This window comes from Schistocerca cancellata, chromosome 2 (genome assembly GCF_023864275.1).
Source record: "Schistocerca cancellata isolate TAMUIC-IGC-003103 chromosome 2, iqSchCanc2.1, whole genome shotgun sequence".
NCBI lineage: Eukaryota > Metazoa > Arthropoda > Insecta > Orthoptera > Acrididae > Schistocerca > Schistocerca cancellata.
In genome coordinates this window covers 247,402,394-247,428,206 of record NC_064627.1, presented here as the reverse complement: position 1 = coordinate 247,428,206, position 25,813 = coordinate 247,402,394, and the positions used below count along the sequence as shown (strand labels likewise).

At 34.5% G+C, this 25,813-nt stretch overlaps 1 protein-coding gene across 4 annotated transcripts in view; it reads right to left on the bottom strand.

Annotated features, from left to right (window-relative positions):
- LOC126161579 (lactosylceramide 4-alpha-galactosyltransferase-like) overlaps positions 1-25,813 on the bottom strand; it is a 441,277-nt gene that overhangs the window by 52,989 nt on the left and 362,475 nt on the right. The gene's annotated exons all lie outside the window — the stretch shown is intronic.

The window sequence follows — 25,813 nt, the reverse complement described above, 5'->3', positions numbered from 1 at the left end:
CTTCCAGAAAAGAAACGTAAGCAAAGCCTGAAGAGACATAATCACTAACTGGATCTTTATCCTAATACTTCCCCTCATGGAGTAAATGAAGATGGCAAAGGAATGAGTAATCAAATGTTAAATATGGCTCTGGTGGACCTATAATTATGGTTTTTGAGCTTAAAAACACAGGTGGAAAGCCTAGCGCATGCGATTTTAGTGATGACTTTTGTGTAAGACAGTGAGAAAAAGTGATGATATGGATAGTAATGATGAGAAAGTTACTGAGAAACGTAATGTTTCAAAAAGAATCGTGAAACTTTATGTGGTCATTTCCACTGTGTGATAACAGGTAGGTTGTTAACGACAGCTGTAGTTGTCACTCTTTTACGATTTATTGTACTCAAGAAAGATGTATGTCATCAGATTAGATTAGATTAGATTAGTACTTGTTCCATAGATCATGAATACGACACTTCGTAATGATGTGGAATGTGTCAGGTTAATAAAAGGTGTCTATACAAGATATTACATTACACAAAATATTACATGACACTCAATATTTTAAATTTTTTTTTGTGGGTGTTGGGAAATTACCCACTTACTATATCCAAAAATTCATCTAATGAGTAGGAGGAGTTGCCATTAAGAAATTCTTTTAATTTCCTTTTACATGCTATATGGCTATCTGTCAGACTTTTGATGCTATTATGTAAGTGACCAAAGGCATTTGTGGCAGCATAATTTACCCCCTTCTGAGCCAAAGTTAGATTTAACCTTGAGTAGTGAAGATCATCCATTGTCCTAGTGTTGTAGCCATGTACACTGCTATTACTTTTGATTTCTTTTGGATTGTAAATAACAAATTTCATAAGTGAATATATATATATTGTGAGGCTACAGTGAAGATCTCTAGCTCTTTAAATAAGTGTCTGCAGCATGATCTTGGATGAGCTCCAGGAATTATTCTGATTACACACTTTTGTGCAATGAACACTCTTTTGCTCAATGATAAGTTATCTCAGAATATAATGCCATATGAAAGCAGAGAATGAAAATAGGCATGGTAAGCTAATTTACTCAGATGTATATCGCCAAAATTTGCAATGACCCTAATAGCATAAGTAGCTGAACTCAAATGTTTCAGCAGATCCTCAGTGTGTTTTTTCCAGTTCAACCCCTCATCAATGCATACACCTAGTTTGAATGTTCTACCTTAGCTACCGATTTCTGATCGAAGTCTATATTTATTAATGGAGTCACTCCATTTACTGTGTGGAACTGTCTATACTGTGTTTTGTCAAAGTTTAATGAGAGCCCATTTGCAGAGAACCACTTAATGATTTTCTGAAAAACATTGTGTTTTGTGTGCTGATGTAACATGATTATCATATTTATTGTTTAAAGTGTAAAAAGTTTACTGATACACATAATCTGCATAAAGTAACAACTAAAAATGAAAGACAAAGAATTGAAGGTCTTTGTACTGTTCGTAAATCTAAAATGAGTAAGTTTGTTAAAAAATTTTTGTAAGTGCTGGTGAAGGCTTAAATAATATTCGTGAAAATATAATTAATGAATTACATAAACCAATGAGAAAGAATTTTAATAGAAGAAATGTTGTTTCTTTTAGTATAGATGATTTATGGCAAGCTGGTTTACTTGAAATGGAAGCAGGTAATTTAAAAGGAATTTCTAAAATAAGTAAAGGATATAAATATTTATTGACTGTTATTGATGTCTTTTCGAAATTTGCTTGCACTGTTCCTGTTAAAGATGAAACAGCTAAAAATATAGTTGATGCTTATCAAACAAATTTTATAGATAGACGACCAAATAATTTACAGACAGATAATGGTAAAGAATTTCGTAACAAAGAACTTAAAGAATTAATGAAAAATTATAACATTAATCATTATTCTACTTTTTCAGAATCAAAAGCATCTTTTGTCAAACGTTTTAACAGAACACTTAAAGAAAAACTCTGGAAGAAATATTCTTTACAAGGAAATTATAAATGGATAAATTTAGTTAAAGATCTAATTGATGAATATAATGGCACAAAACATTCTACAATAAAAATGAAGCCAATAGAAGTAAATGAAAAAAATTTGAAAATAACTAATATTGTCTCTAATGAAGTTGACGCTAAATTTAAAAAAGGTGAGAAAGTGAGAATTAGTAAACTTAACGGTCTTTTTGAAAAAGAATATACAGCTAATTGATCAACAGAAATATTTGAAATTGAAGATGTTATTTATTCGAATCCAGTTACATATAAATTAAAAGATATAAAAGGAAATTTTTATGAACAAGAACTACAGAAAACGAAATATCCAGATGTATGCTTAGTTGAAAAAGTTTTAAAAAAGAAAGATAATAAAGTTTATGTTAAATGGTTACATTTTGATAATTCACACAATAGTTGGGTAAATAAACATAAAGTTATTTTATAGTAGTTCAGTTTGATTAAGAGTAATTATATCATGAATCAATTGTTCTTGTGTATATTGAAATAGTTCATATGACAGTCAATCCCTAAATTTTGTTTCATTCTTTGATACAAATTTACTGAACTAGGATCTTCACAATTTGGATGTGTATCTTCGATTTTATAAAGTTGTTTTCGTTGTGTTCTAATGACATAATAATCATATTCACATTCATCATCAAATAATTTTACAAGTATGAATGTTGGTCTTAAGTTTTCATTAATTGTTTTAGGAACTACATGTGGTAATAAATTATTTATTTCTTCAATTCTTTTACCTATTATTTCTGAAGCCATATTAACTGTTTGTCTTAAATTTCGATTTGTTTTTTATCCAATTTATGTATTTCATGTAAATATTCTATTTGATATTTATAAGCATCAATCATCTCTTTCTAATCTTATATTCACCATGTTTTCTAATTGATGGTAAAACTTCTTCATAAACCCAATCTTGAATATTTTCTGCAAAAGGCTTTTCGATATCATAACTAGAGAATAGAGACCAGGTTCACTGATAAGTTTTGTTGAATTTTGTATATATTTAGGCAGCACTGTAATAGTGCTACCAAAATCCTCATATGTTTTACAGTATTTTTGTTTAACATTCTCTTTAATAGCATTCCTAGGTCTAACGTATCCTAACAGATCGGCAACTTGATTTCCATAAAACCATGGATTATTTTCTTCATCAATAATCATTAAAACTTGCTTATTGTCGTAAGTAAGCTTATTGGTGATGATATCTACAATTGATTCCATTTAAGAGAAATATTTTTTATTAGTTTTGCAAAAAATAAACATTATGTGAAATTTGCAGTTTGTATTTATCATTAAATTAAATTAGAGAATTTAACTTTTTTATAAATCTAATGAAAATTATTTCTTATAAATGGAGAACCAAAACGAAATGCAAACTAAACTAAAAGAAACTTATGTACTAATTGAGGAATGTGAAAAAGATATTGATTGTCCTATTTGTTTAAGTGATGAAAATAATAATAAATTTGTCAAAACAAGCTGCAATCATGATGTAATTCTTCATGCTTTCCCGGCAGTCTGTTGACGTCTTGGATATTTGGGAATCCAGCCGGATGTTCGCGTCATTCTCGCATGATATTTCAACAGCATGCCTCGCTGTCTTCTTCTGGTGCTACCTGAAGAAGACAGCGAGGCATGCTGTTGAAATATCGTGTGAGAATGACGCGAACAACTGGCTGGATTCCCGATTATCCAAGATGTCAAGCTGCAATCATATTTTTCATAAAGAATGTATTGATGAACGGTTAAAGGAAAAAGAAAATTGTCCACTTTGTAGAAGTATTATTATAAATAAAAAATCGACATTAAAAGATATATTAGCATCACTCGATTCTTTACCATTGACTGCAAGCTCTTTTGATCCTTTGTTTGATAGAAATCGTCAATTTAGAAATCAGGACTATGAATCTGATGATGATTATGATGATGATTATTGGTGATGATTAGTTTAAAAATAATTTATATGAATAATTTCAAATTAAAAAATTTACTTTTTTACAATTCTAATAAATTTTTTTCTATATAAATGGAGCAAGTTCAACAAGACTGTTCCCCAAAAACTAAATTTTGTAAATATTGTAATACAGAGATATCAATTGATAATTTCACTTTACAAAAGTATAAAAGATGGTTATAGAACTATATGTAGACCATGTTTAAATAAATATCATGTATAAATTACAATAAAAATCGAATTCCTTGCGTTTGTGGAAAAAGTGTTGCTAGATATTATTTTAAAGAACATTTAAGACGAAATCCAAGTGATGAACATACAAAAATGTAAAATGAAGAAAAAGCTAGGTCTACGATGGATAATGAACAAGTTATAATTGAAGAAAAAAAGAGATGTAAAATTTGTCAAGAAATTAAAGTTATAAGTTGTTATTATATAAATCTATCACATAAAGATAAACATAATAATAAATGTAACAAATGTACTTTAGAATATATTAAAATTAAGAAAGCTTTATCTTTAAATAATAATAATTTATGATAGATTATCTATCCATCTATTAAATATTTACCATTTCATTAATAAAAATAATTTTTACAAATCTAATGATTTTTTGTATTAAATAGAAGATCAAACTAATTGATTCTTAAAATAATTAATCAACTACTTGCTTAAAAACTAATTAATTGTTAAACTAAATAATAAACAAATTATTTAAATACTAATTGTTTGTTAAAATAAATAATAAACTACTCGTTTAAAACCTAATTGATTGAGAAACTAAATGATAAACTAATTCTCTTTTTGTTAATTATTTATTAAACTATTTTCCTTATATATCCATTATATAATCATTTTATTAAAAATATTTTTTATAAATCTAATAAATTTTTTTGTAATAAATAGAAGTGCAAAATGGAAAGATACACTGCTGTTCAATTAGAACAAATTGTTTATTGACTACAACAACAAACTGTTGCAAGACTTCGTGAATTTTGTAAACAAACTAATTTACGAGGATTTTCAAATTCACGTAAAGCTGATTTAATTTGATTTATTATTAGTAATTGTTCAGTTGTTTTTAGCAATCGGCCAAATATTTTTAAAAATAATACATCTGAAAATAATACAAATATTGTACAAAATATTACATCTGATAATGATACAAATAATGTTGCTGATGTAAGTAAAGATTATATAACTGAAGTAAGTAATAATTATAAAAATGTTGTTAATATTTATATACCTGAACACAGTTCTAAGACTGCGACAGCTGTCGCTGAAGAAGTAAGTGATAATCAAACAAATATTAAAAATAATACAGCTGAATTTAGTGAAAATCTTTGGAAAAAGTTACCATTTTTTGATATTTATGATGTTTTTTCTAACTAAAGAAGATAAACCAATAAAAGGAATATTTCCATTTTCTAAAAATATTTTTCAGAAACCAAGACATAGAAAAACGATTAAAGATTACTTAGTTGAAAAGACATTTGGAAACAGATTACAAACTATAAATTTAGAAAATAATGACGATATACTTGATCCTAATCATTTCTTAAATGCAGTAAAAACAAATTTTGTTAAAGACTATTTGAAACTACATTATGGTGTAAAGATAAATTTTAATTTATTTTGTAAATAAAACTACAAACAGATGAAACAAATGATAAAGTTCAAGAATTTGGACAACAAACACCAAACTATACTATTTTAACGGAAAAAGATTTTAATAAAAAATTAAAATATGGTAAAAGAAATATTTCAGAGAATATATCTAATTTTCAAGGACAGGGATCTGGTTGGTCATTAAATAGAATAATTGGCTTACAATTAGCAATTAACAAATATGTTCCACTTAGAGGATCATCTTATATTGAGTTACCAGATAAAATAAGAAAGCAAGTGTTAAAGTAAAAAATAATGATCAAAAGTGTTTTCTGTTGGCTATAAAATCAGCTTTGGTTCCTGTAGGTGATCATTCTGACAGAATAACAAAATATAAAAAGGTTGGTCTTGATCTTGATTAAAAACTTGAAAATACTGAATTTCCTGTACTAGATGATCATATTGCAAAAATAGAAAAATAATTAATGTATCTATTAATATTTATTCATTTGATGATGAAGATGAAAATTATCAAGTGTATCCATTAAAAACAACAAAATCGAAAAAAGAGAAATATGTAAATCTACTTTATTTTAAGAAAGATAATAATTCACATTATTGTTACATAAAAAATTTATCTAGACTTGTATCAGGTCAAATTACTGAACATGAAATGGTAAAATTTTTTTATTATTTATGTTTACTACATTTTAATAGTAAAGAAAAATTAGATGAACACGCAAGAAATGATTTAACTAATAAACCATTAACAGTTGAAATGCCAGGTGAAGGAGAATATATATATATATTTTCATAATTATAAATTTACACAAAAAGTTCCATTTGTTATTTATGCAGATTTTGAAAGTTTACTTTTAAAGATGGTTAACTGTGAACCAAATCCCGAAACACCATATACAATGAAATATCAAACACATGAACCAAGTTGATTTTGTTATTATATTAAATATATATATATGGAAATTATAAACATCTTGTTGTTTATAGTGGACCAAATTGTCATAAAAAATTTATACAATGTGTAAAACAAGAAGTTGAAGAAATTGGAAGAATTTATTCTGAAATTCAAGAAATGAAAGCACTTACACTTGATGAATATAAAATGTTTCATAAAGCTGCAATTTGTACACTATGTAAATGCCCTTACACAAAACAGAATAAAAAAGTACGTCATCATGATCATTTAACTGGAAAATATATTGCTCCATTATGTAATAATTGTAATTGCAAACTACCACAACCTGATTTTGTACCTATTTATTTACATAGGTTATCTGGTTATGATTCACATCTCTTTGTAAAGGAACTTGGTTATGATAATATATTACTTTCAGAAAACATATAAAAACTTTAAAAATGAGATTTGTCGATAAATTTAGATTTATGGCTTCTTCACTTCATAAACTTTCGTCAAATTTAAAGAAATTTCAGTTAAAAATATTAAAAAATATGTTTCTCCATAATTATTTAACTTAGTAATTAGAAAAGGTTTTTATCCATATGATTACATGGATTCTTGCAAAAAATTTGAAGAAACACAATTAACAACAAAAGATAAACTTTATAGTGAATTAAATGATTGTGACATAAGTGATGAAGATTATGAACATGCAAAATTAGTTTGGGAAAAATTCAATATTAAAAATCTTGGTGAATGTCATGATTTATATCTTAAAACCGTTGTATTATTGTTAAGTAATGTTTCTGAAAATTTTAGAAAAACATGTATAAATACATATAATTTAGATCCATCTTGGTATTTTACAGCACCAGGTTTATCTTGGGATGCAATGTTAAAATTACTAATCAAAAACTTGAATTATTATATGACTATGATATGCTTCTAAAGATTGAAAAAGGAATAAGAGGTAGAATTTCTCAATGTAGTAAAAGATATGTAAAAGCAAATAAAAATATTTAAAAGATTATAATAATAAAGAAATATCAAATTATATAATATATCTAGATGCAAATAATTTATATGGTTATCCTATGAACCAATATTTACCATATGGCGGATTTAAATGAGGTGAACCGAATAATTTTAATTCTACAAAAATAAGTGAAATGTCAAACAATATTCAAGATGGATATATATTTGAAGTAGATCTAGAATGTCCAAAAGAATTACATGATTTACATAAAGATTTACCACTAGCTCCTGAATCAAAACTTGTTCCACGTACAAATGAAAGTAAATTAATAATTAATTTAGATAAAAAACATAATTATGTAGTACATTATAGAAATCTTAAACAATATTTATCTTTAGGAATAAAACTTACAAAAATATATAAAGTTTTAAAATTTAAACTATCTAATTAGTTAAAGAAGTATATAGATCTAAACACACAGTTAAGAACAAAAGTATCAAATGATTTTGAAAAACATATCTATTAATTAATGAATAATTCTGTATTTGGTGAAACAATGGAAAATATAAGAAATAGACAAGATATTAAATTAGTTTCAGATAGTAAATTATGTGATAAACTTGTAGCTAAGCCAAACTTTAAACATAGAACTATATTTACTGAAAATCTAGCTGCTATTCATATGAATAAAACTAAAATAATTTTTAATAAACCTATTTATGTTGGATTAAGTATACTTGACTTATCTAAAGAATTGATGTACGATTCTCACTATAGGTTTATGAAACCTAAATATGGAGAAAATATACAATTATGTTATCAAGATACAGATAGCTATATTTACAATATTAAAACCGAAGATTTCTACAAAGTTATGAAATCAATGATTGATTATTTTGATACAAGTGATTATCCAACAGACAATACATATAATATTCCACAAGTGAACAAGAAAGTTGTTGGTAAAATGAAAGATGAATGTAATAGAAAAATAATGGAAGAATTTTGTGGTTTAAGATCCAAGATGTACGCTTATAAAGTTGGTGACAAAATAGAAAAGAAATCTAAAGGGATTAAGAAATGTGTCGTTAAGAACAATAAATTTAGAAGATTATAAAGATTGTTTATTTAACAATACAGAACAATATAGAAAATTTAATTTAATTAAAAGTGAAAAACAATAAATATATACAATTAAAGTGAACAAAAAAGCACTAAGTCCTGATGATAATAAAAGATATGTTTTAGAAAACAGAATATATACATTACCACATGGTCATTACTCATTACTGAAACTCTAATAAATAATTATTATATATAAATCTGATAAAATTTATTCTATGTAAATGGAGACTATAATCAAGAAGCTTAATGATGTTAGTGTCTCGAAAGAGATTAAAAAAATAACTGAACTAGATATTAATGTTTCATATAATGTTACTGACTGTGAATATTTAAATACTAGATATGGAGAAAAAATTTGTATGGAACTTAATAATGATTTTAGAGTTAGTTTACCAGATAGATTTTACAAATTAATTGATCCTTGGGAACTTTAAATAATTAAAAAAGGACAAATGAATTTCATGATATAGAATTCACGATGTGAAATTTAAAAAAAATTATTCTCTCATTAATTTTATTTTATTTAAATGGACAACATTAAGCGACAGCTAAAGCAGTCTTTAGGCTGTGCCAAGCCACAATTAAGACATTGTAGTGAATGTATGATTAAAAAAACTATTGAGAAATTTCAGAAAGATAAATATCAAACAGGTGGACATAAATATGTATGTAAAGAATGTAAGAAAATTAAAGAACTTGTAAATGTGGCAGAACTGTAAATAAATCTTCCTTCAAAAAACATTTACAAACAACGGCTCATAATAATCTTATGGCTGCTAAAGTGAAAAGTAAATAATTATATATACTTACTCTTCAATATAATTTTTAAAAAACATGTTTTTCACATTAGTCAAAAATAGAACATTTTTGGGGCTAAGAAAAAGATATAAAAATGCTTTTTTAGAACTTGTTTTGAAAATAATTTTAAAAAACACGTTTTTCACATAAGCCAAAAATAGGAATTTTTTGGGGCTAAGAAAATGTTATAAAAAATGATTTTTTAAAATTTATTTATTTACATTACATTCACCTATGGGAAATGTATGCGAAATAAATGATTTTTTATTATAGTTATTATTATACTACTATATTATATTATTATTAGGTAAAAGGGATAGTAGTTAGATTTTGTAGGTTCTGGATCATTAGATCAATCTTATGGAAAATAAAAAATTGCGGGTGTTAACGAGTAATTTTTTATTTTTATAAGATTGGTCTAGTGGACCAGAACCTACAAAATCTAACTACTCACACACATCCATGCCCAAGACAGGATTCGAACCTGCAACCATAGCAGCAGCGCGGTTCCAGATTGAAGCGCTTAGAAGCGCTTGGCCACAGCGGCCGGCCGCCTAAACTTGCTACCTCAATATACTATCATGATGAAGTTAGTTTTTCCTATAATGTGTTCGCCTGGTTTTTCTACAGACTTAGGTTAGTTAGGTTTAAGTAGTTTTAAGTTCTAGGGGACTGATGGCCTCAGATGTTAAATCCCATAGTGCTCAGAGCCATTTGAACCATTTTTTTTTCTACAGACTCAAAAGGTCTCTCCGTGTTTTGAGAAACTTCACTATCCTTTACAATAATGAAAGTTCTACTGTGCTTTGGAACAGGTATTTGGAATGTACAGTGTCATTGGATGAAGAGGAGTCAAAGTTAGATGCATCAGAAATATGTTCATTCTGCACTGACATGCAGTTCACTAGACATGTCGGTACTTGGAATCAGACACATACCTACAATGAAGTACTGTACCCAACCAACATATCATGTGCCAAATGTAGCTGTGAGTTTTCAAATCTACAGCTAAGTCTTCTTTTCTTCGTTATGAAGAGGTGACCATACAGTCTTTCACAGTAATGGTATTCGAAATGGATAAGGACTTGTTTATATATGTTACTTCTTGATAAGACCGTGGGCCACCAACCATAATGTGTCTCCACAACTCAGGAACAGGGCTGATGCATAGAAATTATTCTTCAAGACGATGTAACTTCCTCAAATAATGGATTCAGTTCAATCTTACAGATCCTTATGTATGATGTTCACTAACTAGAGATATTTTATTTGAATAAAGATATTTTGAAAATATGTATTTTGCATTATGTATTCAAATACTTTTATTTTAAACCATTTTGTACTTACATTTGAAAAAGAAAAAAATAATTTAAGTACTTCTAGTACACTATTTTGCACGTCTCTGAACATGGACAATCGCAGAAGTCCGTGAGGCCACTACACGTGAAATTAGCAACACTGGCGGGAATACACATCACAGAACATTACGGAATATGGCGAAACGAGTACAGTTGAGCATCGATGCTGATGGAGGCGACTTCCGACATTTGTAGTGAGGAGTTTTTATGTACGTATGTACTCTCCCAGTTGTGTACTATCAGCCCCAAAATCGCAAATGTCTTCCATTATTGGTACAAATCTTATGGCTCATTAAAGTAGTTCAGGTTTATATGGATTGCACAGTATCCAAGTTATTGTCGGATTTGTTATGCACCCTGTATGTGATTCTATTCTGGAGTGACAGCAGCTAGTAGAGATTTTACACCTGTGAGCATATATACAAGCTTTTATCTGACAAGGAGACCTTGTGGACTGGTCTTGTTCGATGTCCTTTATTATATTTGTAGAATTTGGAAGTCTGTGACCAGACATCTGTTTATTAAAACAGTGCGACAGAAAAAAAACTCGAAAAAGGTGCCTCTAGAAATGAGATAATTTTCGAGCATTCACAGAATGGGTATGGGTAACTGTAATTGAATGAATAGCATTGAAGTTTCATACTGAAAGAAAGTCAAGTTGGATCCTGTTTTTCACACAAATTTTTAGGCTTGTATTTAAAGTCTATATTTTTTGTCAAGTGTAAATTACAATAAACAAATACTAAATCATAATTTTCTAATGCAAATTATGTTTCATTTTCAATTTTGGGTCCACAAAAAACATATAAAGATTTGATACAGAAATGTGAAATGACACAAATGTACATCAATAATACTCCAGAAAGAATTTTCACTCTGCAGTAGTGTGTGTGCTTAAATGAAACTTCCTCGCCAAAAACAATCTTAATCTGCCAGTAAGTTTCATCAATAATACTGGTGCAATTCGTATGCTTGTTTCTCCACAGAATGAAGAAAAAAGAAATCGTGGGCTTTTACAGTAAATAGAGGAGATATAGAATACCCAGGAAAAATGTAATTGCATTTGACCAGCAGTCCAACCTCTTGAATTTTTATGTACTAGAATCTACGATATGATTCCTCTGAGGGATGGCTGTCACGTTATTTGTTTGCTTTCCCACTTCCCTAACAGTGTCTCTCAAAGTTTTACACGATTAAATTAGTTTGTTTCTGTAAACAGCATTCATTCTACCAAGTATGTAAACGCACCAATTTTTTGGTGGTTTACGTTTCTGTAAATTATCATTCACATGACCATCACACATTATGTAGGCTTTATCTTCCAATTCTTGCTGATAAAGTGAAGTTTGAATTTCAATTTTGCCACGATCCAGAGCACCAGGTTTTGCTTTGGTTTCACTACTACCACAGAATGTTGACTCTGATAAATTGTAAGTGATGTGTAAATGACTTGACATCTATTGTTATTAGATCAAATGAAGACATTAGTCCTACATCTTGTGGGCAAGGGTATGTGACCATGTGTTGTATGGTATGGGGGCAGTGTCCCAACAGAAGAAATATAGGCAGTTTCAAGTATTCATTCACGAGAAAAAATGTACACATCCCTACATGTTCATCAGGGCTTTTAATAATGTACTACACAGCTCATAGACTGATAAACAAAGAATTCAGTACTTCACCGAATTCATCCAAGAGGAAACTGCCCTTTGGGCCACTGAAACTGAAGAATTGTTAAGATTATGCTCAATTTGAATAGGCATTTTTGCCAAAGAATTGGTCTCAGTTTGTGCAGAAACGACTTAGAAAGGAGGATTTAATCCAGAGCCCTTTAACACCAGACAGGGTAGCTTCCGAAAATATTTTGAAAAATGTCTGGGTCAAACCTTTATTCAACTAGGTCACTTTCAGAATTTTAAAGGCCAAACCGCCAATGGATCTCCAGGATAAATTAGTACAAGTACCAGAAACCGGCCTTCATCACTTAATGTCAGTCTTGGATTCTCTTGTCTTATACAAGAGGATCCAAGAGTGAACAACCACAACAGTAGTGATGTGGCACAATCTTCTCTGACATAAGAGGTGGAATCCAAAATTTTCGGGACTGGTGCTGCTATCTAGAAAGTAGGAGTAGTAAGGACTAGTAGATCTTTGCACCGCTAGATGGCGAGAGCTGCATATCTGATGATTCAGTGTGCGGTGTGGCACTCAGCTGGGAGGACATGTTACGTGTCCACAGCGATTTCCGTAATACTCTGTGTTTAGTGTGTGGCGATTTTACGATGGATCTGGGAACAGAACAGCGCATGTATATCAAATTCTGTGCGAATCTCGGCAAAAGTGCTACGAAGAGCATTCCAATGATTCAACAAGTGTTTGAGGGACAGAGCATGAGCCATATGCGTGTGTTGAGTGTCATGCTCGGTTCAGGGCGGGCCTTACAGACTTCGAAGATGATGCTCACACTGGAAGACCCGTTTGCCGCACAATGCCAGACATTGTTGCCAAACTTCAACAATTGGTTCGTGCGGATCGACGTCGAACCATTCAAGACCTTGCGGATGAAGTGGGGTATTGGTTATGGAACATGTCAACAGATGGTGACTGATGAATTTGGTCATGCATCGTGTTGCTGCAAAATTTGTGCCAAGGATCTTCACTGTCGATCAGAAGGCACAGCGTGTTTAAGTATGCATGGACCTTCGTCAGACCACATCTGATGATCCAACCTTGTCACGGGTTATCACCGGCGACAAGTGCTGGATTTATGGTTATGACCCAGAGACAAAGCAACAAATGTCCCAGTGGATGAGCCTGGGCTCTCCAAGACCCAAAAAAGCGAGACAGATGAAGAGCAAAGTGAAGAGCGTGATCACCATTGCCTTTGATACCAAGGGAATTGTGGCCAAAGAATTTGTCCCACCCAATCGAACAGTGAATTCAACGTACTACTGTGACCTTTCGCGATGGCTCCATGATAACGTGCGGCGACGACGGCCCAAACTCTGACTGCATCACGACAATGCGCCCTGTCACACGCCCTTGCTCACCAGGACCTTTTCGGCAAAAAACAACATGTCGGTTGTACCCCAGCCACTGTACTCGCCAGATTTGGCACCTTGCGACTTCACGCTATTCCCAAAACTGGAACTCAAGTTGAAAGGCCATCGGTTCGACACTAGAGAGGATGCAAGAAGCATCGCTGGTGGTGATAAAAACCCTCAAAGAACAGGACTTCCAGAAAACGTTTGACCAGTGGCAGAAGCGCTGGGACTGGTGTGTACATGCGGATGGGAACGACTTTGAGGGTGATGGTGACCATTAGTCCAAAGGTAAGGTTTTCAACAGATGGCAGTACCAGTCCCGAAAATTTTGGATAGCACCCTCATAGGTACAGTGGTACTACAACAGTGACCAATACATTATGTAATGCAACCGGGTTTACCGCCCACGAAAAATCCGGAGCACATAGATTGTGGACTATGCCATCTTCAGGTGGATAACAGCAGTATCTTGTTACATGTGTACCAGCTAGATGCAGCCAGCTGGTGCCCATGTAACAAGATATCACTGTTTTCCACCTGAAAATAGGAGCAGAAACTCTCAAAACGCGTCATGAGAGAAAATAAAAACTGACTGACACAGATAAATTGTTTTATTTGAACATTTATCGTCAAAAGAGTGGCAGTTTCCTTAAAAGAAAAAAAGGTTCAACATGGATGACATAAGGTTAGGTCATGACAATCTGCAAATGCATAATCATAATAAAAGTAATGAAATGCGCAAAGCACCGGTACAGACTTGTACCATTAAAGGTGACTGGCAAACCCAACACCAAACAGTAAATATGACTGCATTGTTAGATGAGCCATACCTTTCCAATGTGGTGTTGACAATGTAGAGCTCAACATGGGCTGGATGTGGGCAATGTAGAGCATCCAGTAAATATACTATGTTACAACGATGATACAGATATCATGGTGGAATTACCCACAGATCAGTTTAAATGCAGTAATAACACTAAAGAGATTGTACAAGTTAGTATACATGCAATGGTAGGAGGTACTGCCAAGGGTTAAAAGTAAAGTTAATTGAAACCAAGACAGCACCCATCTGTAGCACATATATACAAAGTAATAAAGTTGAAGATATTGATAACCAGATAGTGGTCGAAGTAGCTGAGTGCACCACTACTGACTCATCGCAATGAACTGGGTTAAAAAATTTATTTTTAAAGTATGTGTGCATATTCAGTAAAGAATATGGTATTATAAACGTTTATCAGTATCGTATGGAAATCCTCTCCCATGAGATTTATGTTACAATATTTATTCCATCCAGTGATCTAAAACAGCAGCAATGAACAGCGAAATAAAACACATGCTTGAACGGATTATAATAGAATCTTCTATGTCACCATTTTGCAGTCCACTGTTAGTTGTGGCGAAACCTGACAGCCGTGTTACATGTACAAACTTGTCTGGAGAATGTGGATGAAAAATTACACAAATTTATTGGGATTAAATTCCTCTCTAGCACTGATTTACAAAGTTCTTACTGGCAGGTAAGTCTTACCAAGGAGTCTAGGAAATACACTGCCTTTATTTACGATGGAAGAAGCTAGCAGTTCTGTGTACTGCTATTTGGCTTAAACGTGAGTTCAGGTGTATTTATAAAAGCCTTAGATACTGTCTTAGGATCTGAACTCTCTGGCCAAATTACACTCCATGTTGATGATATACTAATGGCCACTCATACCTGTGAAGAACATGTAGAATTGTTAGAAAAGACACTACACAGATTCTCAGAGGTAGGAGTGACAGCTAATTTGCAAATGTCTACATTTGTCAGGGAGAAGATTAAGTTTCTTGGTCCATAAGTATCTCTACTGTAATAACACCTAACACAGATAAGATTAGTGCCTCCAAAAATTTTCTATAACCTCTTACTAAGCAACAACTTAGTTTTCTTTGGCTTATGCTAGCTTTTAAGCAGTACAAACGCGCTAAGTCTTTGAAGAAAATTGCAACATGGGTCTGGACCAGTGAATGTGAGAAAGATTTTAAGGCAATAAGAGAAGCTCTAGTAAATTTTGACATTCTGCATCATACTGATATGACTATGGATTTCTCTTTACTTACTGGTGTGTCATTTTCTGAATTAGGAGCTTGTTTAGTTTAGATCCATGAGGGAAAATGAAAATGAGATATTCGAGTCATGTTTTGCTAGTTGCCCCTTATTTGAATGCGAAGGATCACACTCCGCTACTGAGTTAGAAACTTTAGCGATGATTTGGGCGTTTAGAAAATCAAACAATTACATTTGTAAAAAGAACATTAAAGTCTGTTGTAACTATCAGGCGTTGGGCTTTCTCATGTCATGCAAAATTCAACACTAATGATTCGTGTACTGGTCTTCATTTCTTCGAAAAAGAATTTTGAGGTCATTTACACGTCTGGAAGAGATAATATTGTAGCAGATTCACTGTCATGATTACCACAAGGCTTGTCAGAATACACGAAACCAACTGAACAACTGACTACTGAGCAGCAAGATTGTAATGATAGCCAATGTTATTCAGATATGTGAAAGAACATGGCTGATTTATAGAACGCAGACAGTCAAGAAGGTAAAGACGTTACTTTCAAAATCTATTAGACAAACTGAAAAAAGCGCTACACGATACAGAATTATGTCCCATTCTATGGACAAATTCCTAAGTCCAACATCTGGTATGTTTGCATTCCTAGCTCATATGAAGAAGCTTTAATCTGATATACAAGTCCTCCGCCAGCTCAGCCACAGGAAAACAAGCAAGTCATGCAGAGAAGACATGACATATATACGCCATCGATACCGCACTCTAATATAATATCGATGATAGATTTTCTACTTTTAATTAAAGGGCACTACTTTATTAATTGTATTATGATTGCATTCACTGTTAACTGATCTCTTAGGATAGAAGATTTTGTGATTTTTTATTTTATACTTTTTATACTGCCATTCATAAAATGTTATATGTTACCTAACCAGGCTACGGGCTGTATTGTATAGTATTTGTGCTTTTTATGGATTTCAAGTATAAGTCCAATTTCAAATATGTTTTTAATGTCAGACACTCATTTAGCCAAAGAAAATTTTTAACTAAAGACAGTGCATACTGCATTTTAATCTTCAAATTTGCAACACTGGTTTACTATGTACGCTACCTAAAGTGCCCTCTGCTGGCAGTAGGTTCTTGTATAAATACCTGAAGCAACCTGAGTATTATCAGCACGTACCATGTATTCACCTGTTTAACTTGACGATGATTTTTTTATCAGAATATTTTAACGGTATATGTGGCTGCTATACATGGTTATAAATATTCTATATTTTTATATTCCATGCATCATTAATACCGTATAGATTTAGTCCTAACTAATTGAACCTGGTCACTTACTCAATTTTTATGTTTACAACAAATCTGAAGATGGCGGTAAGGCGAAACCGGTAATAAAGGGTAAAGAAATCTGTGTTATCAAGATGGGCTTGTGAAAATAAAAGTGCCAAAAATAAGATGATTGCGGACTCATTTACAGACTTCATGTCTTCAATTGATATGATTGTTAAGTAAATATGCTTCATGCAATGAAAATTAACAAACCAGTGTGCTACTGATAAATATAGATACATACGAACGTAAAGTTTCAACCTCTGAGACCAAAAGAGATCATGATCTTATGTTGTTTTTGCTTTGGTGCGCAATAACGATAACGTAAATTCAGTTAAAGGAAACAATTATAATCAGTTATTTTGCACACTGAAGTGTTGGGTGTAATCTGTGTTAACATTTTTACAGTTTAACAGCTCGTAAGAAGCTCTGTGATAAAAATAATTAACCATTATCTGTTTAAAAGACACTTTCAAACAACACGTTACAATTACACTACACACAGATCATTCACACACACACACACACAAATATATATTGGCAAGTTCAAATCCCTTCTTATTACAACAGAATGATCACGGAAATTACTAGCGATATTCTACACGTTCTCTCTAAAGCGCTCAACCACTAAAGTTCCTGACCTAGGCTGTCTATAAAAGCATCTGATTACCATTTTCGACCGATCTTTGATGCTTAACTTCAGCCAGATTAATTCACATTTAGAATATGTGATAACCTCGCTCGATATTATCGAATTATTCATTGCAATAATTACGCCACCAGCGGTGGGTGTAACCCATCCTTACAATAAATAATCGCATCTGAATTTATGATTTTGTTGCTGTTCACATCTAATTTCAACCAGTTTTTTGTTCCTAATACTGTCTGAGCATTATAACCTTCAGTGAGTGATACTAATTCTGGGACCTTTCCCTGGATGTTCCTGCAGTTTACTATGCCATGTTAACTTTTCCTCTATCTGATCTGCGAGAACGAGCACTCGCTGATGTAACAGCGACCTATGCAGGCAATCCGTCTCTGATCCCAAGGAGGGGTTACTCTAACCTAAAAAAACCTCATGCGCACACCACCCAGACTCCGCTATCCTAGAAGCTGCTACCTGCGCGTAATGCACGCCTTACCTATTAAGGGTAACCCTACAACTCTCCACCTGATAGCAGAGGTGAGAAATTTGCAACCAATACTGTCATTGAAAAGTCTGAGCATCTGGTTTAGACCTTCCACTTTGCTCCAAACCAGAGGGCCATGACCGACCCTGGACAAGAAAGGCATCCCCTGCTGGCTCAGATCATCGGGCAGCATTTCATGTCTGTTGCTAAGAGTAAGGAGCCAGCCGTGTGGTCCATTCCCTCTTTCGGTTTCCGCCCTGTGACACATGTACCTATCACTGCCCGCCACTCATTCTTGAGTGGAGATGAACTGGTCAGATGTTGTATATTAGAAGATGCAACGACAACTAGGTCACCATGGGATTCCAACGGCACCAAGAGTCTCGCAGCCCTCGTAACCGGCCCCCTGATGTCGCCGCAGGTTTGAGCATCGGTGAGGAGCCTCTCGAGCGTGGCCAACGCAGCCTCCAGCTGTTTACAGATAACAGCCAATTCTCCTTGTGTTCATTCACAATAAGCACAGTCCCTATCCATATCGTAAGTAGCTGAAAGAGTACAAACAGACATCCAGAATCCAAAAAGGAGGAAATTATCCGACTGTGGCGATTCTGATGGAAAACCTCACGCTGCCGTATGCACACCAACTCACTGAACACAACTGCACAGCACACAGGGAGACAAAAGGCAAACTGATTTTCTAAACGTTCAAACTACTCGATTGTCGTGCTACATTCGGCGTAAATCTGCACTACTAAAACTACGATACATGGAAATCTTTACACAAGGAAACAAAAATTAAATCTGATATCTCTTTAGACGGCGATGAAGGCAATATTAATAACCAAACTCACAAAATGAAAAGCGCAAGCAACTGTATAAAAGCTAACTCACTGAACACAACTGCACAACATACAGGGAGACAACGAGCTGGTCCTTATAAGATTATGAGCGTACCACGCAAGGGAAGTTATCTTCCGGCTTATCCTAAGAGTAATAAGATAAAGGGCTAATATTACCATCAGGATTTGAAGAAATATTTTCACAAGTAATTCATCTTATTTTCGTATATGCAATATTTATGTTTAAGTATATTCAGTGAAGTGATTTATTGCTGGTTAACGAGTAATGAAACTTCTTGGCAGATTAAAACTGTTTGCCGGACCGAGACTCGAACTCGGGACCTTTGACTTTCGCGCGCAAGTGCTCTACCAACTGAGCTACCCAAACACGACTCACGCCCTGTTCTCACAGCTTTAATTCCGCCAGTACCTCGTCTCCTACCTTCCAAACTTCACAGAAGCACTCCTGCGAATTTTGCAGAACTAGCACTCCGAGTGCTCCGTCAGACTTCCATTTCTTCCCAAAACTGAAAATGTTTATTGGTGGACGAAGATTCACTTCCAACGAAGAATTGATGGCCAGAGTTGACAACTATTTTGCAGGCCTGGATGAAACTCATTTTCGAGATGAGACAAGGCACTGGAACATCACTGCACCAAGTACATTAATCTACAAGGAGACTACATTGGAAAATAAAAAAAAGGGTTCAGTGATGTAAGTTCTTCTTTTCTATTCCGTTCCGAGAACTTTTCAAACAACTCTCGTAATATGAGGTCTGTCCGCCCTTCACCTTTGCGAGACTTGAACTCTGCTGGGGATACTTTCACAGGGCTTTCAGTGTCTTTGCAGAAATGTCATATTATAACAATGCACCATCTTGGATTTCCGCCAACTTAGGACAACAGCACTACATACATTCTGAGTCATGTCATTTTATTGGCCTGAGAAGGTAGAAACGCTGGGGTCTGACGTGAAGTCGACTATCTGACACATCCCCAAGGTGTTCCATTGGCAACAGGTCGGGACCCTGAGCAGGCCAGCCCATTTCAGGAATGTTATTGTCAACAAACCACTGTCTCGCAGATGCTGCGTTATGACAAGATGCATTGTCATGCTGATACGAACAATCACTATCTACTAACAGTTCCTCTACAGTGAGCATTAAACAACGCTGTAAAGCGTCTTCAGATCCTTCCATATTTAGCGCTTTCTTAGGCGCAACAAGACCACAACGTAACCATGAAAAATACCTCCATACTCTTAACATCACCTCCTGTGTGTTTCATTCTTGGCACTACACATGATGGCACGTAACGTTCTCCAGGCATTCATCACACACAAACCCTTCCACACGATTGTCACAAAGTATAGTGTGATTAATCACTGCAAATCAGTCACTTCCAGTCGTCCGCTGCCCAGTGACGTGGCTCTTTATACCAACTAAATCGTCGCTTAGCACTAACTGCTAAAAGTTTGGTTTAGGAAGAGCTACTCGACCATAGCAACCTGTTATTTTTAACTCCATCCGCAGAGTCATCGTGGTAGTTGGACTGCTGTTAGCACTTAGACGAACTCACAAGTGATTTCTTCCGCTGACTGCATGCGATTTTTTACAATCACCCTTCCCAATACGTGATGGTCCGTTTCCATCAGTGCATGAGGTCTTCCTATTCTTGGTTTAGATGTGATTGTTATTTCGAGATTCCACGTTACAATCACATCACAAACAGTCAAATTGGGCAACTTTAGAAGGTTTAAATGTCCCTGATGGATTTGTTGCTGAGGAGACATCCAGCAACTAGTCTACGTTCGAAGTCACTGGGGCTCCTGGTCGTCACCTACTGCTGTTGCTGCGTCTCTACAGACAACAAAATTCCTCAACTCCTTTTCTACTGGTGGGTCCGCCTTTCATAACATCTAATGGGCAGTTCCGCATTACACAGCAGCGCCCAGTTACTTCTGGTCAAAAAACGTGTATCAATTATAGTAAGGTAAAGAAAATGTACAATCACCATAGCGAAAAGAAGATAGTGCATGTAAACAATGAAGTTATGCAAGCAGTTGTATTTTCGGTTTTAGGGCCGTTCAAGACGACGACTGGATACAGCAAAAAGAATAAACAGAAGAGCAACAGGACGGCGAGTGTTTTTGAAACATTAGGTGGGTGACTCAAAACCGAGCTTCCGAACTGAAGGACAGTTTATAATCAGTGTGTGTTACCAACAATGATTTATTCTTGTGAAACAGTCATTTTCAACGGAAAAAACGGCAGTGTTAGGGACTAAGTTTTGACACATGAAAATAAAGAAACAGATCGGGAAATATGCTGGTGTGGAAAACGGTGATTATGACTGTATTCAAAATGAGTGGGAGTTGGGTTTCTGGGGTTGCACATGCAGCCAGGGGAACCAAAAGTAGATGAAACAAACAAGCTCTTTGCTGGAATCCAAAGAATTAGAAAAGACCGGTACTATGACAATTGAAAGTGGGTGCATGACATTAGAATACACAGGATAACAGAACAACACAATTTTGAATCCTGTTAATAAGAGATCATAAGCGAAATGTACATGGACAAGGTACGAGATATTGGATCTAACTGACGAAAGGAGAAAATCTAAAATAGTGAGTCATGCTAAAGGGAAAATAGACGTCTAAGAGATGAGTGAGGGAAGCGCAAAATGACAAAATAGGAATGGTTAGCCGAGAAATTAGGGGATGTAGAAGCATGAATACCTAGAGGGGGACAGGTGCTGAGGAAAATTATAGAGAACTTTGGAGAAAAGAAAAGCCGCTGTGTGAACGTTAAGACCTCAGATTGCAAGCAAGAACTTAGCAAAGAGGGAAAGGTGACAGTTTAGTTGGATGGAAGGTGTATGTGGAAGGGTTGTACAAGGGAAATGAAACTGAAGGCTGTATTATAGAAAGGAAGAGGCCGCAATCGATGATCTGTAGGGAAATACGATGAATTTGAAAAAGAGCACTGAAAAATCTAACTTGAAATAAGTTCCTTGGAGTAGAGGAGATCAGGACTTAACCTCAGTATTATTGAGTTCCTTGTGAGAGTCGGACAGAAAAAAAAAAACTACTCGACTTGGTGTGCAAGATATATGAGACAGGCAAAATATGTCTTAGAAGATACGGTAAAGAACGGAAAACCTACGTATACAGCATTTGCTGTTTTCGAGAGAGCTTTTGACAATGCAAACCGCAATATATTTTTTGAAATACTGTAAGTAGCAGGGATAAAATCCAGGGAGCGAAAAGTTAAAGTACAGAAACACGATTGCAATTGTAATAGTCTAAAGACATGAGAGGGTAGAGTGGTTGAGAAGGGACTAAGACAGGGTTGTAGCTTATTCGCATTGTTATCAATCTGTACACTGACCAGACTGTAAAGGAAACAAAAAATTTGGAGACGGAATTAAATTCCAGGGACAAGAAGTAAAAACTTTGAGATTTGCCGACGGCACTTTAAATCTGTCAGACACAATAATGGATTCGGAAAAGCAGACGAATGGAGTAGACAGCGCCTTGAAAAGACCAGTAATATCAACACCAATGAAAGTAAATCAAGGAGTATGGAATTAGGTGATACTGAAGGATTTAGGAAGGTGATCGTATAGTAATAGTAGTAGATGAGTTTTGCTATTTGGGCAGCAAAACAACTGACCATGGCTGAAGTATAGAGGAGGTAAAATGCAGACTGGTTATAGCACGAGGAGCATTTCTGAAAAAAAAGGAATTTCTTAACATTTAATATCAGTTCCAGTGTTAAGAAGTCTTTTTGAAAACCATTTGTCTCATGTTTAGCCTTGTGCAGAAGTCAAACGTGGACGGCCCGCATCTCGTGGTCGTGCGGTAGCGTTCTCGCTTCCCACGCCCGGGTTCCCGGGTTCGATTCCCGGCGGGGTCAGGGATTTTCTCTGCCTCGTGATGGCTGGGTGTTGTGTGCTGTCCTTAGGTTAGTTAGGTTTAAGTAGTTCTAAGTTCTAGGGGACTTATGACCACAGCAGTTGAGTCCCATAGTGCTCAGAACCATTAGAACCATTAGAAACGTGGACGATAAGCGTTTCAGACAAGAAGATAATGGAAGCTTTTGAAATGCAGTCCTACAGAAGAATGCTGGACGGTTAGGTCAAGTGACTAATGAGAAGGTACTGAATCGTACTGGTGATAAAAGGAATTTATGGTACAACTTGACTATAAGTAGGAATCAGTTAACAGGACACATTCTGATGCATGAAGTGGTCGTCAATCTTGTAATAGAGGGAAGTGGGAGGGATGAATGCAGTACGCACATTCAAATGGTTAAAGGTAGCAGTAGTTATTCGGAGAAGAACAGGCGTGACAAGGATAAATTGGTATAATAGTCCAGTCAGATTGCAGAAATACCTTGCAAATGGTGGGGTAGAAGAGTTATTTTTTCAACTCGTTCATATGGTTGGAAAGATTAGAAAACCGAATTTTGCCAACAAAATTTCGCTTGGGAAAACTTTCTGCAGTCAAAAAACTTGGAAAATTTCGGCCTTTTTTCAGTTTTTTCAAAATATCTCAGTTTAATTTGCTCCTATCGCTTTAACGTCTATTTTCTTTTTTAAAGAGCACAAAATTCTCTACAAATTTTATGCTTGCCATTTTTTTCTACTCCCAATATCTAAGGCGCTACAGTGCCTAAAAAATACAAATTTTTCAAATTTTGAGCATAGTGGCAAGATACCTTATCTTTGAACACAATTTTTTCTGTTTCTGTTTGTGTAGTATAAATACATTATACATCATGTTATATGTTGGAATTTACCACCTCACTTTCAGGTATTCAATTTCTCTGTATGCAACATGAGGATTGCTGGGCATCCAACTATTGTGATTCTTACATCACTACCTCAAGTTCACTATGGGGCACCTCTGCCCTGGTATTTGTAAAACTATAAATATAAAAATACATCATGAAGAGACACACACACACACACACACACACACAAAATAATTTGCCTCAGGAAACTGAACTATTATTAGCTGCAATAGGCAACCTAATTAGGTAGGTAATTATTCTTGTGTATAAAAGCCACGCAGTTGACATTAAAAATAAATAGCTTTATTACTATTAAAATGCATTGTCAGTTACTAAAAAATGTTGACAGTTCTGGGTGTGCAATACTTGTAATATCGCACTTTAGCGCACTTGAGATAGATATGAGCATCATTTCCAACGCTTTGATGGGCCAGGTTCCTCAGTGTCAAATACCTTGAGTTACGGATTCAGGGTCTGTACATAGAGTTGTTCCCAGATTGACCTCTTCTTTAAACAGCGAGTCAGCCTCAGCAAGTTCGTTGATTTCGTCAGCGGTTTCCTCAACATCCTCCATAACATCTTCTTCACTGTCTTCAAATAAAAAATTTGGCACGTTTTCACAGTTGACCCCAATACTTTTCATACAAACTGAAGAACATTTCAAACCCGCTTTTCTGCAGGAGCACGCTCCGCCACAGTTCAGCTTGCATGAGCACGAAACAATGTGAAGAAGTGCTTCAGGTGCTGGATCTTGGCTCATTATAACGGGTATTGGACCATGGTCACTGTGATTCCAGCCCCATTTCTCAGGAGGTTTCCAGTTTCCCATCCAACTTTGGACTTGTTGGTAAGTCCGCAACGAATGATGTTGTGCAGCATCTTGTGTAGGTGGCAACCGTGCAAGATTCAGTTTGCTTTTTGTGGCAGACTTGGCGAATAGCTGGTACCGCAAATGGGGAACTGCTGACACCTCCACTATACAATGCGATAGTAACCTGTTCTGCTGCTGTTATTATTTCTACACGGGTAGCATGTGGTTTATTGAACGTGCAAAGGGCTGAGGTTAGGTGTTCATTTTTCGCAATAATATTGCAGCTCTTAAGTTTTCCTTGACCAAAAAAAGCAGAAGTGAACAGAATATATTCACTGTCAAACTTGTAAGCTGCGGTGAAAAACCACTTGTCTTCTGCATTTCTTCTTCCTGGCCTCAAGAAAAATAAGTTTTCAATGCCTTGCCCCACACCGGTCATGAGCACAAGTAGGTCAACATCTCCTACAATGACAACACTTCCAAAATCTTTGGTTCTTGAAATGGCAGATGTTACAATCATAACGTCAGCATCTTCTTGTGCCTGGAGCAATTCAATGCTACACTCCAGAAATTCCTTTTTAAGAAGTGTGATCAAACGCATCTTGTTTCGTTCGTTGTACAAGAACTTGTCCTGAGGGACTTGGTTCACCATCTCTGATTCAACCACAACGTCAACCGAAGAATGTTTTTTGGGCCTACGAATCCTCTCAGCACTCTTTGTGCTACATTTATCTCCCTCACATGGATACCCATCAAATACAGTAGCAAATTGAGATCCAAAATGACGTTGCAGGTAAGAAACATAGCTCTGGGATATTAACTTGAAGCAAACATTTCGAGTCCAAGTCATTTTGTGGATAAGATACCCTCCATCAATGACAAAAAATTTACTCGGTTCACCAGACTTCACATCTTCTACTGGAACGAAGGCCAAAGAATAAATACGCTTTTGTCCGCTAAAGAACAATTCCTACATACTTTTTCTTCTAACTGATCATTAACGTCAATCAACTGTAGAAAATGTAAGGCACTTGCATGCAATCGTATTACAT